The sequence below is a fragment of the Crocuta crocuta genome, unplaced genomic scaffold, assembly GCF_008692635.1.
Source record: "Crocuta crocuta isolate KB4526 unplaced genomic scaffold, BGI_CrCroc_1.0 scaffold126, whole genome shotgun sequence".
Taxonomy (NCBI): domain Eukaryota; kingdom Metazoa; phylum Chordata; class Mammalia; order Carnivora; family Hyaenidae; genus Crocuta; species Crocuta crocuta.
In genome coordinates, this window is record NW_027531000.1 from 1,471,498 (window position 1) to 1,486,302 (window position 14,805).

At 37.3% G+C, this 14,805-nt stretch overlaps 1 protein-coding gene across 2 annotated transcripts in view; it reads right to left on the bottom strand.

Annotated features, from left to right (window-relative positions):
• Positions 1–14,805, bottom strand: part of SUCLG2 (succinate-CoA ligase GDP-forming subunit beta) — a 260,803-nt gene that overhangs the window by 196,307 nt on the left and 49,691 nt on the right. The gene's annotated exons all lie outside the window — the stretch shown is intronic.

Genomic DNA, 14,805 nt, shown 5'->3' on the forward strand with positions numbered 1-14,805 from the left:
TTCTTCCCTAATAGCATCAGGAAGGCTTGTTAATGGCCTGTTTGTCTTTCATTTAAAAGCTGAGTGAACTAATGGGATAATACTCAAAACTGTCATATTCTGTCCTACTAAACAGGCTTCATATTGAAGACAGTTGTTATGAAAAAGTCATCCTTAAAGCCACTCTTTGAGTAAGGTGACCACATACTTCATCATTTAAATGGAGACAGTTACGAGAGTGAATGGGATTGCTATTAATAACAGTTCTGGAATAAAAGATGTATCCACGTCTGTCCCAGGCAAACTAATAGGGATTGTCATCTATGCTCAGAAACACATATGAAAATTTTAGAAAGATACTTCTTGAAACCTCCCTCTTGGTTTATGGAAACACATATAATGTATTTCTTATATAAAAACTGTTGTGTAATAGGGCAGACCACAACTATCTCATAAAGAATGTGCTTCTTCTGGGATATAGACCCAACACATTAAATTACAGTGGCTAACCCCACCCTATGCACACAGATAGGAGCATACCACTTACTGTAACAGCAAAAACTATGGCAATATGACAACATTTGCTCTGTTGGTGAGAATATAAATTGGGGTAGCCATGATGTAAAACAGTACAGAGGTTCCTCAAAAAATTAAAAATAGAACTATCATATGATTAAGGAATTCCACTTGTATGTAATTATATGAAGGAAATGAAAACACTAACTTGAAAGATATCTGCACTCTGACATTTACTGCATTAGTTACATTAGCCAAGACATGAAAACAACCTGTCAATGAATGAATAAAGATGTATACCCATACACACACACACACACACACACACCCACACGAATACTATTTAGCCATAAAAAGGAAGGAAATCTTGCCATTTACAACAAAATGGATGGACTTTGAAGGGATTATGATATATGAAATAAGACATAGCAGAGAAAGACAAATTCCTTATGATATCACTTATGTGTGGGATCTAAAAAACAACAAAACAAAGGACTTCTAGAAACAGAGAACAGATTGGTGGTTGCCAGAAGCAAGGGGTGCAGGATGGGTGAAATAGATAAAGGGAATCAAAAGGTACAAACTTCCAGTTATAAAATAAGTAAGGGGCACCTGGGTGACTCAGTCAGTTAAGCATCTACTCTTAATTTCAGCTTATTTCATGATCTCACAGAAATGAGATGGAGCCCCATGTCGGGCTCTGTACTGAAAGTGAAGCCTGCTTAAGATTCTTTCTCTCCCTCTCTCTGCCCCTCTCCCAGGCTTGCACTCTTTCTCTCTAAAATAAAATATAAACAAATGAATGATAACTAAATAAGTCATGCAAACATAATGCACAGCACAGTGACTATGGTAAAAAATACTGTACTGTATATTTCAAATTTGGTAAGAAAATAGATCTTAAAAGTTCTCTTCACAAGAAAACAAAAAAATCTTCTAATTATATGTAGTGATAGATGTTAACTAGATTTAATGTGGTGATCATTCCCAATATATACACCTACTGAATTATTATGTGAAACGAACATGTCAGGTCAATTATATCTTAATTAAAATATAAAAATACATATGATGACATCTACCCATGTTTCTTATGAGCCAGACACTGTAATAGGACCTAGGCCATTCCCCCAACCTAACCCATACTACTAATATCCCATGTTTTACAGATGAGGAAATGGAGCCTTACAGGAGTTAAAATGCAGCTAGTCAGGGGGTACAGCAAGGCCTGAAACCAAGGCTGTGTCCTCCAAGGTCCACCTACTTAAACACCACCACATACCTCCCAGAAGGCTATCACTGAGAGGTGACCAAGATGGACCAAGTTAAGCTGAACCAAGATGAATGAGTGATAATAATAACGACAATGATTCAAGCTACCCATTGAGACTCTGCTAAACCTTATACGTATATGATTTCATTTCACTTTCATAGCTACCCTAGGAAGCAAGTATTATTACTAAATCCATTTTGCAGATAGGGAAAATGCGAATACTAGAAGTTATTTCACTTTTCGAGGGTCACACAGCTAGCATGGGGCAGGCTCAGGATATGAATTTAAGACCAACTCCACAGCGATCTCTACTGGGTTAGAAGGCATTCTGTGGAGGAAAGAACAGAGACAAAGGCAAGAAAGAAAGTGATGTGGCCACACAAAAGAAAACAAGAGACACAGATCATGACTAGGTCCTGCACAAGTAGCCATGTGAGCTTCATGTTTTATGTTTGTTTTTTGTTTTTTCTGAGAAAGAGAGAGAGAGAGAGAGCATGAGTAGAGGAGGGTCTGAGGGAGAGGGAGACACAGAATCTGAAGCAGGCTCCAGGCTCTGAGCTAGATGTCAGCACAGAGCCCGACATGGGGCTCAAACTCACGAACCGCGAGATCATTCCTGAGCCAATGTCGGACCCTATCTGACTGAGCCACCTAGGTGCCCCAATGTGAGTTAAACCTGAATCCACTGAAGGGGGAAGAGCAGTATGGAATTCTGAGCAAGAGGAAAGTCATGAAGGGATCTAGATTTTCTCATGTTTACGATGCTCATGTGTAGTTTATTTATAAAGAAACTGTATATTTATGTGAAGTTGTTTTTCAGTGCTACATCTAGCACCTGAAGACTGGGAACAATTTGAGTTTTGCATATCAAATACGTTCAGCACTGTTATTTCTCTCCTGTTATCCACATCCCATCTGCTGCTTTCTCCCCGCACTGAAGTGACTAGTATCTTCGCTCAAATAAAAGCCTTGAAGACAAAAAATATTCTAATACTTGGCCTACATTTAATTTGAGAGAACAACAGACTCACAAATCCCTTAGCTTGTTCCATGTTGAATGAAAGTAAAAAAAAAAAAATACATAATTGAGGTAGCTTGTTTACTCATCTGGTTTTCATCCTGAGATAAATCAAGCAATATATTTTTTTAACTTTCTCAATTCATTTCCTGACGTTTTTGTAAGTAACCTAGAAAACTCAACTGGAGCCTTAGTACTATTTATGAACATCTGTTAAACACTGCCAACTCCTGTAACAACCACCTTGGGGAATAGCGTAGCATTTTAAAAGCATAATTCCTTAGGTAATATTTATTCTGTTACAATGCAGAAAAAGAATGGTTTTCATTTTCTTTCAAAAGTATACAACTTTTGATTTCATATACCAACGTCTCCCTAGAAAATATCAACCAACAGTATACGAGTAATATATTCATTATCAAATCATCTGACAAGCTGTACACTAAATATAGTTTAACACTCGGGTGTTATTTCAAAAGCACTGAGCATTTTTTTTTCATCTGCTGTTGATGTTTTTAATAACTTATTATATTCCTTTTATTATACTTCAGAACACGTGCTCAGTTTGGACCAAAAAAAAAAAAAAAAAAAAGGAAGAAAAGAAGGAAGGGAAATTGCTGAGGGCCGCATTTGTAGAAGGCATGTATTGCATTTGCATGTTTTAACTGGAATCATTCCTTGAAGTATGCCTTATCATCCTCAATGTTCTAGTCAAGTCGGCTGTGGCTGAAGTAATCAAAACACAGCTGGAGGGAGAGGTCTGTTTTGACTATACAGTCCAAGTTCAGTCTAAGCCAGGACAGAGAGGCACATTTCCTCCAAATTCTAAATGCTACAGAGAAAACTACATTGTCACCAAACCCATTTCCTCCTCTTTCTAAGTGTGCCTTGAGACGACCTCTCAGTGTCTCTCACTATTCACTGTGACCACCTGAGGAACTTCGGCCATTAGAACATGAGCTGAAGCGACACGGTCCATGCAAAACCTCCACATGTAACCCTCCATGCTCTTTTCCCATTAAGTGGCTGGAATGAACACAATTGCCAGGTCTTGTTTGGGAGCCACGTGATGAAGAGGGCAGAGTGGAATGACAGGAAGCTCCATCTGTGAGTCAGCACTTATAGGCAGACCAAGGACACCACAAAGGACTTCTAAGTGATTAAGAAATACCTCTTTAGGGGTTCCTGTTTGGCTCAGGCAGCTAAGCATCCAACACCTGATTTCAGCTCAGGTCATGATCTCATGGCTCGGTTCGTGAGATCAAGACCCACACCGGGCTCCACACTGATGGCGCAGAGCCTAATTGGGATTCCTTCTCTGCCCCTCCCCACTCTTTCTCTCTCTCTCTCTCTCTCTCAAAAGTAAATAAACTTAAAAAAACTGAAATACCTCTTTATTACGTTAAGCTACTGAGAATTTGGCAGTTTATGTATATTACAAGCCCAGCATTACCTAACATGCCAAAACAGGAAAAAAAAAATCTAAGTCAGTCACAGTAAGAAATAACAGTCAATCTGGAATTAACATACAAACATTAAAACAGTGTTTTTGAAAAAAATTAATATTTGGGGAAAGGTTATGTTATAATGTAAAACTTGTAAAGTAGAATTACAAGCCTATATACCTTGTAAGTCCCACCAAATTTACAAATATTGCCTCTCAATTATGTTTATGTACATATGTGCATAGGAATTAATGTTGCTGACTGACTGACTGAATGAATGAATGCATAAGAAAAATGGAGGGACATATATTAATATTAAGGAAGGTTCCCTCTGGATTAATGAGATTTGAGGAGGTTTCTACTTTGTTGTACATTTCCGTATTTTTTTAATCAAAATAATTGAGCATATTACTTTTGTAATTAGCAGAGATTTGTCTGTTTACATGTAAGAGTTCATTAAAAAAGCCACTCTATGCAGACAGACAGTTACTACAGAGCTAGTTCCTAGACCCACTTAGCCCAGGTAAAGTTGTTTTACATTTACAACCCCATAAGCTACCCTCCAGTGAGTAAAAGACCCCAGGGAGCAATAGCTCACAGGAAACTCCTGGAAAATGAGACCATGTGGCAACATAACTTCTTTGTTCACTCACAATGAGGTAGCTCTAAAAAAACATGTTAATAAATAACTGCATTAATGACACACTGAGAAGACAGAAAGTGAAATTATGTCAGTTACTGTGGATACACAATCATGGGCATGTGGAGATCTGGTGATATTCAGAACCAGTCCCTAAAGGAAAACTTTTCTCTCTGGTCTAAATGAAGATTTTGAGGGGCGCCTGCATGGCTCAGTCGGTTGAGCGTCTGGCTTCAGCTCAGGTCATGATCTCACAGTTCGTGAGTTCGAGCCCCGCGTTGGGCTCTGTGCTGACTGCCAGAGCGTGGAGGCTTGTTTCAGATTCTGTGTCTCCCTCTTTCTCTGACCTTCCCCTGATCACGTTGTCTGTCTGTCTGTCTCTCTCTCTCTCTCTCTCAAAAATAAGTAAAACATTAAAAAGCAAAAACAAAAACAAAAAAATGAAGATTTTGAGATCATACTTGCTGAATGCTCAGCAGGATGTCAGGCACAGGGAAAGACGCCCAAGGTTAAATGTCACCACTATTATTTTTATTGGTTAAAATATGAGAAGAATAATTAATCCTTGCTTTAGTATACTACTGAAATTCAAGTTAAGACATTTACTTTCAAAATGCTGTTCTCACAGTTTCTAAGGAAACTGAGAGGAAGTTACATGTGCACTTCCCTAAGGCCTGCCTGCCTACAACCTGCCTTGATCTGGTCCTCCACTCTCTAGATCCCCTGCGGCTTCCACCAGTGAACACCATAGGACAATTACGGAATAGATGCTCTAGCATAGAGAAATTCTAAGGAGATGACCTGAGAGGACCATTTATGTCTGTAGATTCAGGAAGAATAGAAAGAAACACTTTATAAAATAGGGTATCTCTTTGGAAAATATGTACAACAGGAAATAATATTAAAAGTCACACATTATTGAATGGGATCCACTTCATGAAAACTGTTAAGTAAAGCCTTTAAAGTCAATTAAGACGCTTCTTTAAACACCATTTGTAAGTAAACATGAGCAAGTGAAAATTTTCTGAGTAACAATATTTATCGAGCATTTACTATGTCTCAGGACCTATGTTAAGCACTTTTTGTCTGGATGAGTCAGAGTTCTTAGCAGAAAGCAATAAAAATTAACACTAGCTAAAATAAGCATAAAGTAAATTACAGAAGAGATATTGGGAAGATGCACAAAGGAGGTGAGAAAATCAGGCTCAGAAAATAGGAAGGCATCAAAAGGGTCTAGGAGCAGACAGGAACACAGTCAAATCTCATCACAGAAACCATCTATCTCATGAAGATACCACCATTATTCCTAGAAAGCAAACACTGCTTCGACCTCTGCTGGACCACACTTGCCATGACTCTTCCTTCTTTGCATTCCTGATTCCAGATTCAAAATCATGAATGGCTGATACAAAAGTAAAATGAAAATTTAATACACAGAAATCAATGCTATCCTTACCCGACCTTATAAGACAATTATGATCATCATCTCAACACACAGGATATAAAATCTTTTTGCAAGATCCTAACCACATAAGGTGATATGACAAAGCCACAAAATTAAGGAGGTGTGCCATGAATTTAACTGACAACAGTGTTAATAGTTCATGTCAGTCAGTAGTGAATGGGCAGCAGTTCCCTTTTTACATAAAATACAATTCCTTAATGCTGTAATTCACTAGGCTTTAGGATGTGATTATATAAAACTCAGAGAATAAGTTATCATATTGACAAATGGAAACATGTTGTAGCTGAAAGCAATCCAAAGCTATTCAAGTTCAATAAAAGCTCCTTATCTCCATTTTAGGATGCATGTCATTAGCTCAGAGAAGATTAATTTTTCCATTCATATTTCAATTTCTTTCCTGGCAAAAAAGAAAACTGAGTTTCTGAATTACAATCTTCGTGCTTAATCAAATGCTGAGAGTCTCACATCAACATGACCGGAAAAATTAATAAATTATGGAGATTCCTAAAACTAAAAGGTAGTGGTCCTAGATAAGTTTCATCTAGTTATATGCAATTTCTCCTTTAAGACAGGCTTTTAAGTTACATGAGAGACATATTCTATCATTCACCTCTAAAGAGAATTGAAAGGCAACATAAAAATTAGCTATGCATACAGCAGGTATTCTGTAATTAACTATTGATTGTATACATAAAATGTAATCCATAGAGGAAAGCTAACTACTAAAACTTCTGAGAAAATTGTATGCGAGAGACACAATGCCCTCCTTAAAGTATGATTACAAAAAGTAGTTCATACATACTGCTTCAGAAATGAATATTATCCAGGTAATATTCATTTTTAAAACTTAATTCACCAAACCAAATTTACTCTCTCAATCAGACATAAGTCTACCTTCTACATAAGAAAATGAGGCTCTCACTCACTCTTATCATTATGAATTGTGTTTCACAAAAAAAGGTTTGCATTACCCATTTCAAACAAACGTTCAAATGAACAAGATTTCCATAACTATAGGCAAATGTTCTTTTGCCCAAAGAGAGACAACAAAATGAATCATTAAGAAAATGTCTGCAGATTACACAGTTTCTATAAATTGTGCCTTAGAACCTGCCACATCGTCTTAATTCAATCTTCTAATTTTATTAATATGTATTTTCCATCTGAAACATGCTGACTCACACATAAAAATCTCCCAAGAATATCATCATTAGGTTAGCAAAGAGGAAAAATGCTTGGGGAGGAGATTACATCTAATCTGGCTGGGTAGAAATCCTATCTTTGTCATTTATTAGCTACATAACTTTGGCAAGTTTTTAACCTTACTCTACATGTTTGCTTGCTTAGCAAAATAACAACACAGCACAAAAAAATAGCAACATTTGGGGAAGGAAGGGAAGATGGTGGTGGAGTAGGAAGTTCCTAGGTTCACCTCCTCTTATGACTACAACTAGATAACTATCATATCATCCTAAATACTCCCAAATTCTGAGGAATAGCAGAACAACTCACAACTCTGGGTAGAGGTGAGAACTCAATCAAGGAGGGTGGGAAAAGTGGAGACACAGCTTGGGAGACAAACAGATTGTGGTCATTATAGTGGAGGGAAAGCCGCAGTAATAGAAAGGGGCAAGAGACAGACCAGCACACTGGAGAGTCCACAGGGAGGGCAAATCTCCACAGCAATCGGCTTGGAGGGAGAGAGGGCTCAGGCTTCCCGGGTGCTTGCAGCCAGTGGGGCTTGCAGTCTGGAATTCTGAAGGCCAGCATGCTTGGCTCTGGGAGAGCTCAGAGGACATTGAAGTTGCTCTTGGAGAAAAGGCAGGATAAATATCACATGGACATAACAGTGTGGAAACAGCCATCTGAAGAGCACCTGGGGCTTCCTCATCTAGGAGCCTGTCCCAGATGGGCAGAACTTGTGGAGAAACGCCTCCAGCAACAGGGGAACTGAGGAGAACTATCTCCCTCCACCACCTCTCAGCATAAGCACAGGACCACCTGTGGGAACCAGCATAGTTCAGACACTTGCTACCTAGCTTGCTTGCACCAAGCCCTGCCTCACCACATCCTCGTGGAACCGCCCTTCCCAGTCCTCCTTCCTACGAAGAGTGGCTCAAACTCCTGTCCATAACATGTCTCCCAACCAAGGAGGTTTGTGGAGGCTTGTTTCCAGTGGCAGCAGCAAGACATCTCGTTTCACAAGCAGATCAGAGCACACCTACTTAAAACATACCATATTCAAGCCAAGGATTAAATCCTTTCAGGCAAACAGCCCCTTTACAGACAACTAGACTAGAGGGATAAAGCAGCTGGAATGAAACAGCACAGCATGCACAGCACACTCCCAGGAGCAGCAACCTTCGGGACAGGGGACATGACATGGCAGGACACTACAAAGTCTCATCTTCATAAGGCCATTACCCTAAGAAAAGGAGACTTAGCTGACATTCCTACCATAGAGAAAGAGGCATAAAGACTTAGAGGAAATTAGAAGACAGAGAAATTTATCCCAAAAGAAAGTCAAAGACAAGGCCATGGCCAGAGATTCAAGCAAAACAGATACAAGTAAGATGCCTAATAAAGAATTTAAAGCAGTGATCATATGTATACACACTAGACTTGAGGAAAGTGTAGAAGACATAAATGAAACCCTTAACACATGGATAAGGAATAACAACAGAGATAAAGGGTAAAAAAAAATTAAATGAGAAACACACTGGATGGAATGAACAGTAGGATGGAAGAATTAGAGGAATGAATTAGTGATCTAGGAGACGGAGTAATGGACTGTAATTAAGCTGAACAAAAGAGATAAAAAAGAATTATGCAAAACAAGAATACACTTAGGGAACCCAGTGACACCATTAAACATAGTAATATTTGTATTATCGGAGTCCCAAAAGAAGAACAAAGAGAAATGGGGGCAGCAAATCCATATGAAGAAATAACAGCTGTAAACTTCTCTAATCTGGGGGAGGAAACAGTTACAAAGAATTCCCATCAAAATCAACAAAAGCAGATCCACACCAGGATATATAATAATTGGAAAATATATGATGATAAAGAAAAACTTTTAAAAGCAACAAGACCAAAGAAGACAGTAACTTACAAGGGAAAACCCATAAGGCTAGTAGGAGATTTTTCAAGCAAAAACTTTCAAAGCTAGAAGGCAGTGGCATAACATATTCAAAGTGCTTAAAAGCAAAAATGTGCAGCCAAGAATATTTTATCCAGCAAGGCCATCATTCAGAAATAGGAAGGGAAATAAAGAGTTTCTCAGATAAACAAAAATTAAAGGAGTTCATCACCACTAAACTAGCCCTACAAGAAATATTAAAGGTGACTGTCTGAGTGGAAAGGAGAGATAAAATTGAAAATATAAAGGTAGAAAACACAAAAGCAGTAAAAATGAATATTTCTGTAAAAATCAGTCAAGAATTTAACAAAATAAAGGGATATAAAATATGATACCATATACCTAAAATGTAAGAAGTAAAGAATGGATTCAATCTTAGAAAACCATCAACTTAATCTAGACTGCTATATGCAAAGAGGTTATATACAAATCTAATGGTAACCATATATCAAAAACCACTAATAAATATGCAAAGAATAAATGGAAAAGGTCCAAATACATCACCAAAGAAAATCAGTAAAACATGAAGGAGAGAAAAACAAGAAAGGATCAGAGAAAATCTTCAGAAACAAACATCAAGCAAATAGTAAAATGACAATTAAAACATACCTACCAGTAATTACTGTAATACTACCAGTAATTGAATGTAAATGGACTAAACATTCCAATCAAAAGACACAGGGTGACAGAATGGATTAAAAAAGTAAGACCAATGTATATGCTGCCAACAAGACCCATTTTAGACCTAAAGACGCCTACAGATTGAAAGTGAAGTGACGGAGAAACATCTATCATGCAAATGGAGGTCACAAGAAAGTCAGAATAGCAATACCTATATCAGACAAAACAGACTTTAAAATGAAGGCTACAACAAGAGAAAGAGAAGGATACTATATAATAATAAAGGGGATAATCCAGCAAGAAGATAAAACAATTATAAATATTTATGCACCCAACAGAGGAGCACCCAAAGACATAAAACAGTTAATAACTAATCGATAATAATAAAGAAATAATAAGGTACTTTAATGCCCCACTCGCATCAATGGACAGATCATCTAAACAGAAAATCAACAAAGAAACAATGGTTTTGAATGACACCCTGGAACAGATGGACTTAATAGATATATTCAGAACATTCCACTCATAAACAGTAGATTACACATTCTTTTCAAGTGCATATGTAACATTCTCATTTGTGTTAGACCACAAAACAGGCCTCAACAAATTCAAGAAGATCAAAGACATATTATGGATCTTTTCTGACTACATTATTATGAAATTAGAAGAAAAAATCTGGAAAGACCACAAATACATAGAGATTAAATAACATGCTACTAAATAATGAATGGGTCAACCAGGAAATCAAAGTTCTTAAAAGAACATGGAAACACATGAAAATAAAAATACAACAGTCCAAAATCTTTAGGATACAGCAAGAGCAGTTTTAAAAATGAAGTTTATAGCAATACAGGCCTACTCAAAAGCAAGAAAAACATCAAATTAGCAAACTAACCTTATACCTTAAAGGAGCTAGTAAAAGAACAAACAAACCCCAAAATCAGAAGGAAGGAAATCATAATGATTAGTGCAGAAATAAATGAAATAGAAACTAAAAAAAAAAAAAAAAAAAAAAAAAAAAAAAAAAAAATCAAACAGATCAATGAAACCAGGAACTAATTCGTAAAAAAGATCAACAAAATTAATAAACCTCTAGCCAGATTCATCAAAAAAAAAAAAGAAGAGAAAGAACCCAAACAAAATCACAAACGAAAGAGGAGAAATAACCACCACCACAGAAATACAAAGTATTATAAAGGAATATTATGAAAAATTGCAGGCCAACATTGGACAACCTAGAAGAGAAGGATAAATTTCAAGAAACATATAAACTACCAAAGTTGAAACAGGAAGAATTAGATAATTTGAACAGACCAATGACCAGCAAAGAAATAGAATCAGAAATCAAAATAAAACCACAACAAGCAAAAGTCCAGGACTAGAGGGCTTCACAGGCAAATTCTATCAAAGAGTTAAAGAAGAGTTAATACCTATTCTTCACAAACTGTTTCTAAAAACAGAAGACTTCCAAATTCATTCTAAGAGGCCAGCATTATCCTAATACCAAACCAGATAAAGACACCACCACGAAAGAGAACTATAGACCAAAATCCCTGATGTACACAGATGCAAAACCTTCGATAAAATACTAGAAAAATGAATTCAACAATACATTAATAAAATCATTTATCACAATCAAGTGGATTTATTCCTAGGTTGCAAGCATGTTTCAACATTTGCACATCAATCAATGTGATACATTTTATAAACAAGAGAAAGAATACAAACCATATGATCATTTTTTTTTAATATTTTTATATATTTCTAGGAGAGAGAGAGAGAGACAGCGTGAGCAGGGGAGGGTCAGAGAGAGAGGGAGACACAGACTCTGAAACAGGCTCCAGGCTCTGAGCTGGCAGTCAGCACAGAGCCCGACGCGGGGCTCGAACCCACGAACCGCGAGATCATGACCTAAGGGAAAGTCGGACGCTCAACCAACTAAGCCACCCAGGCGCCCCCAATATGATCATTTTAACAGCTGCAAAAAACCATTTAACAAAGTACAACATTCATTCATGATACAAACCCTCAACAAAGCAGGTTTAGAGGGAACATAATAAAGGCCATATATGAAAAACCCACAGCTATGATCATCAATGGGAAAAAAATGAGAACTTTTCCCCTAAGGTCAGGAACAAGACAAAGACATCCACTGTCACCACTTTTATTGAACGTAGTATTGGAAGTCCTAGCCACAGCAATCAGACAACAAAAAGAAATAAAAGGCATCCATATCAGTAAGGAAGAAGTAAAACCTTTCACTATTTGTAGATGTCATGATACTATATATAGAAAATCTGAACAACTCTACCAAAAAACTCCTAGAACTGATGAATGAATTCAGTAAATTTACAGGACACAAAATCAATGTAAATAAGTCTGTTTCATTTGGGGGCACTTAGGTGGCTCAGTCAGTTGAGCATCTGACTCTTGGCTCAGGTCATGATCTCACAGTTTGTGAGATCTGTGCTGTTAGCAGGGAGCCTGCTTGAAATTCTCTCTCCCCCTCTCTCTCTCCCTATCCCCTCGCAATCTGTCTCTCCACCTCTCTCTCTCAAAATAAAAATAAACTTAAAAAAAGATATCTGTTGTACTGCTATACACCAATAATGAAGCAGCAGCAGGAGAAATTAAGAAAACAACCTCATTTATAACTGCACCAAAAATAATGAGAATACACTAACCAAAGAGTGTAAAAGACCTATACTCTGAAACTTGAACACACTGATGAAAGTAATTGAAGAGGACACAAAGAAAGGGAAAGACATTTCATGTTCATGGATTGGAAGAACAAATACTGTAAAATGTCTATACTACCCAAAGCAAGTGACAAGATTCAATGCAATCCCTATCAAAATACCAACAGCATTTTTCACAGAACCAGAACAAATAGTCCTAAAATTTGTATGGCACCACAAAAGGCTACAAATAGCCAAAGCAATCTTAAAAAAGCAAAGCCAAGCTGGAGGCATCATAATCCCAGACTTAAGTTGTATTACACAGCTAGAGTAATCAAAACAGCATGGTACTGGCAGAAAAACAGATACATAGAGCAATAAAATGGAATAGAAAACCCAGTAATAAACTCACAACTACATGGTCAATTAATCTTTGACAAACCAGGAAAGAATATCCAATGGGAAAAGAGCAGTCTCTTTAACAAATGGGGTGTTGGGAAAACTGGATAGTAACATGCAAAAGAATGAAACTGGACCATTTCCTTACACCATACACAAAAATAATTCCAAAATGGATTAAAAATCTAAATCTGAGACCAGAATCCTAGAAGAGAACACAGGCAGTAACTTCTTTGACATCAGCTGTAGCAACTTCTTTCTAAATATGTCTTCTGAGGCAAGGGGAACAAAAGCAAAAATGAACTATCATCAAGATAAAAAGCTTCTGTACAGTGGGGCACCTGGGAGGCTTAGTCGGTTAAGCGTCCAACTTCGGCTCAGGTCATTATCTCACAGTTTGTGGGTTCGAGCCCTGCATCAGATTCTGTGCTGACAGCTAGCTCAGATCCTGGAGCCTGTTTCAGACTCTGTGTCTCCCTCTCTCTCTGACCCTCCCCTGCTCATGCTGTCTCTCCTTCTCTCACAAAAATAAATAAAACATTAAAAAAAATTTTTTTTAAATCTTCTGTACAGTGAAGGAAACAATCAACAATGCTACAAGGCAACCTATGAAATGGGAGGTTTTTGCAAATGACATATCTGATAAAGGGTTAGCGGCCAAAATATATAAAGAACTTATGCAACTCAACAGTAAAAATACTGCACAAATAAACCAATTAAAAAATGGGCAGAAGACAGGAATACACATTCTTCCAAAGAAGACATACAGACAGCCAAAAGACTCATACAAAGATGTTCATCATCATTTGGTATCAAGGAAATGTAAATCAAAACTACAATGAGATATCACCTCACGCCAGTCAGAATGGCTAAACTCAACACACAAGAAACAAAAGGCGTTGGCAAGGAGTGGACAAAAAGAAACATTCATGCACTGGGAATACAAACTGGTGCAGCTACTATGGAAAACAGTGTGGACATTCCTCAAAATGTTAGAAACGGAACTACCATATGATCCATCAATTGCACTACAGGCTACTTATGCAAAGAATATAAAAATACTAATTCAAAGGGATTTATGCACCTCTATTTTTATTCCAGCATTATTTACAGTAGCCAAGATATGGAAGTGAACCAAGTGAGCATCAACTGATGAATGGATAAAGAAGGGTGTAGTGTGTGTATGTATGATGGACTATTATTTAGCCATAGAAAGGAATAGAATCTCATGATTTGCAACATCATAGATGTAGCTAGACAGTATAATGCTACACAAAATATGTCAGAGAAAGACAAACACCATAGGATTTCACTCATATGTAAAATTTAAGAAACAAAACAAATGAGAAAAGTGAGAGAGACAAATCAAGAAACAGATTCTTAATGACAGAGAGCAAACTGATGCTTACCAGAAGGGAGGTGGGGCGGGGAATGAGTAAAATAGGTGATGGGGATTAAGGAGTGCACTTGTCATGATGAGCACCGGGTGGTGTATGGAAGTGTTGAATCAGTACACTGTATACCATAATACTGTATATTAATGAACTGGAATTTAAATAGAAACTTAAAGGAAAAAAAGATGATCTGGAGGAATCCCAGATGGGTAAATAGGAGATAAGAAAAAGAGAAGGT